This window comes from Saccopteryx leptura, chromosome 4 (genome assembly GCF_036850995.1).
Source record: "Saccopteryx leptura isolate mSacLep1 chromosome 4, mSacLep1_pri_phased_curated, whole genome shotgun sequence".
In the NCBI taxonomy this organism is placed as follows: domain Eukaryota; kingdom Metazoa; phylum Chordata; class Mammalia; order Chiroptera; family Emballonuridae; genus Saccopteryx; species Saccopteryx leptura.
Genome location: NC_089506.1, coordinates 28,136,587 through 28,140,116, shown reverse-complemented (window position 1 = coordinate 28,140,116; position 3,530 = coordinate 28,136,587).

The following is a 3,530-nucleotide window of genomic DNA, read 5'->3' as shown; positions in this document are numbered from 1 at the left end:
AGCATACATTAAAGTTTAGAAAAGGAAGGAAGGCAGAGAAAGAGTGAGAAAGTAAAGGAGAATTGTCAGAAAAACTAGTAAATAAAAGTGTCATGGAAATCAATGGAAGAGTAAAAGAAAAACACATGCGGCCCTGGCCAGGTGGCTCAATGGATAATGCGTCGCCAAGGTCGTGGTTCAATCCTCAGTCAGTGAGAAGCAATCAATGAGTATGCAACTCAAAAGTGGAACAATTAAATGGAATAACGAGTTGATGCTTGTAAAGCCAGTAGCCATGGCCACCATCACAGCTGCCTGGCCCATGCATGTTTGCATTAGATTCAGACAGACAGTAATGAAACAACAGAGCCAAGGACTGGTGGGCCATTACCTTCAATCCTAGCTTGCACCTGGAGGGCAAGTAAAAACACACACTGTTTGGCAGGCTCCAAAACCCACTCACTCAGTGTTCACAAAGCTACTGACTTATCCGAGTTTTCCTAGGATCAAAGGTTTGTACCTCACCAGCCTTATTCACCTCTGTTCCCCATTTCCTTCTCTCTGCACAAACTCTGCACAAACTGGCTTCTGCTTCAGCACTCTGCCATCTTGGCTGCTTCTCTTCTCCTCCATGTGGCCTTTATCTGCTCTCCTCTCTGCTGTCCTCCTAGAACATAATCACTCTTCTCTCCAAACAATGTGATCTCTCTTCCTTTTAAAATGTTTTGGCGTGAAAGCCCTATCCCAACACATATTAACATAATCACGCCCATCCCAAGCAATCACCTGGGCGACGGGCTTCCACGTGGGCAGCGCCATCTTTAACAAAGTGAGCATAATATATTTTATCTGCCCAACAGTGCTTCTCTCTCTCACTCTCTTCCATTCTCCCTCAAATCAATGGAGACTTTAAAAAATATACATATGTTAGTTTTGTATTTGTTTGTACTAAAAATGCTGGGGGAGGGGTGATGAGTAAGGGAGGAAGTAAATCAGAGGCCAGAAAAATGATTAGTAATTTCAAATATCATGGTAAATAATAACTGAGTACAAAATATCAATGTGTTAACTATACTAACACAGCTTGAAATAGGTATTTCAGTTGAATTTTAAAGACTAATTAGATTTCAAAGGATTTTGGAATGAGTATGTAGTGAGGAAGTCAAATAAAGTGAAGAAAAGGTGGTCTTCCCTATTAGTCAATGAGCTTCTTGGAAGCAAAAATTAGCATCTAGTATAGGACTTGTACATAGGGTTCTTGGATAAACATAAGTTATATCCAACTGTACAGTCTGTAAGCCAAGACCTGCTTTTTATCATGAAGCTGAAAACACAGGAATGACTATGAGTTTTATTAAAGCTTGCTTTGGGGAGCAGGTTAACATCCTTTGCTCCAGTGCAGTGGTAGTCAACCTGGTCCCTACCGCCCACTAGTGGGCGCTCCAGCTTTCATGGTGGGTGGTAGCAGAGCAACCAAAGTATAAATAAAAAGATAGATTTAACTATAGTAAGTTGTTTTATCAAGATTTATTCTGCCAAACTTAGCAAAAATCTGACATAAAGTACTTGGTAAGTAATTACTATTATATGGTTTAACTTGCTGTAACTCTGCCTTATAAATTTTATAAAGTAAAGTTACTTCCCTACTTTATAAATCACCATTACTGTGGAACCAGTGGACAGTTAGAAAATTTTACTACTAACAGAGATACAAAAGTGGACTGTAGGTATAAAAAAGTTGACTACCCCTGTTCCAGTGGATCAGTGGATGGTCAGTTTTCATACTGAAGCAATCAGATTTCAGAGTCAATGGCTTTTTCTTTGAAAGCAATTTAATACATTTGAATGATCCAAGAACAAATCATATAGGTTCTGATGGAAAATTATTTGAATGACAGAGCACTTAAACTAATTTTCTTCTGCATTTTTTTTCCTTTGTGCTGCTCTATAAACAACATGGAACTTTTCTCATTTTTGCCTTCACTCCTCTAAAAGCTGGACTTCACAATTTCAATTATACTATGTCTTAATTTATTCCTCCCTTTTGTTCCCACTGTGCTACGTTATTCTGAACCTCTATGCTTTTGACTTAGATTGATTTAATAGCCTTTTTGAAGCTAACAGTGTCACATTTTTTAATCTCCATATAGATTATTTTCTTGCTAATAAGCAAACAAAAGAAATAATATAAGATCCTTCGAAATTGTTCTCTATTACCATTTAAAGAAACCTAACCTGATTTTCAAGACTCATTAATCTAGTGCTCATTTTTAATTTTATCCCCAATTACTTCTTTCTAAACTGTACTCCAGCCAAACCAGTAAGTTCCATTTCTACCAGGGTCTTCTGTTCTCTGACTTATTCATATAGTTTCCTCCCCTTTTATTTTCTTTTGGGTATGTCCAGATTCTTTTTCTTTATATGGGCACGGTAACCCACTGCATGAAGTCATTCTTAGTGTTCCCCAACTCGAGTTTACTTTCTTTTTTTTCATTTTATGAATGTTCATAGTCTTCTGTGCCTTTCTGGTAGGATGTATTACATCAGCCTGTGTTTGAGTTCTTTGCATGTGTCTCAATTCTCATACTAAATCTTGACACAATGCTTTGCCTAGTGTCATCCACTTTGTAAGTACTCTGTACATATTGAATGCATGAATGAATGAATGAATGAATGAATGAGAATAAATATACAAGAGTAACTGAAATTTAAAACTAATCTTTGGAGATTTGTTAAGTGGTCTACTTCTTTAAAATATGTGGACTTCTAAATTGGCTAAATCCAGCAAACAAAATAACATAGTATGTCTTAAATTTTGAATTTTAGTATTAAATCCATCTAGATAGCCTAAGTCTCCTCTTCATTTTTGACTGAATTGATATAACAAGCAATTTTACTAACTAAAAAGGACAAAGTATTGGAAAATCTGTTTGAAGTCAAGGTAATCTTACTGTACAGATACATGTTTTTAAATGTTTATTTCTACATGCCAACCAAAGAATTAGTAACTTTTGGTTAGCAATATCCAGAAAACATTTTTAATGTAATCTTTTAAAAATAATTTCAACAAATAGCTTTATTTCTTCTTAAAATATTTTTCCATATTTAGGTCTTTTATTTAATTCACCCACCAAGCCTTTAAAAATATATTGGAAATAGGACTGGGATTAGAATGTATAATGTAGTCAGCCTGGATTAGAATGAGGTCAATCAATTAGTTGGAACAAGATGTTAATGAGGTTGGGGTTACATATTCAATCCCCACATTGACCAGTTAGCTGGACTCCATTCAAGTTCCAAAGTCTCAACTTCAGTCCCCAATCCAATAAAAGAATAACTCTGGATCAGCACAAATGTATCTTCATTCTTAGAAATTAAAGCAAAAATACTTTCCTTATTTAAAGAGGGTCAGAATAGCCATCAAGTAATAAAAAACAGCTCATTAAATTTGGGGCAGGTTTGAAGATAGAGGAGTGGGAAAATTATGGAAAGAAAAAAGAACTGTTCTACAGTGAAACAGGGAGCATGATAGCTATCATTCCAAAAGGAAG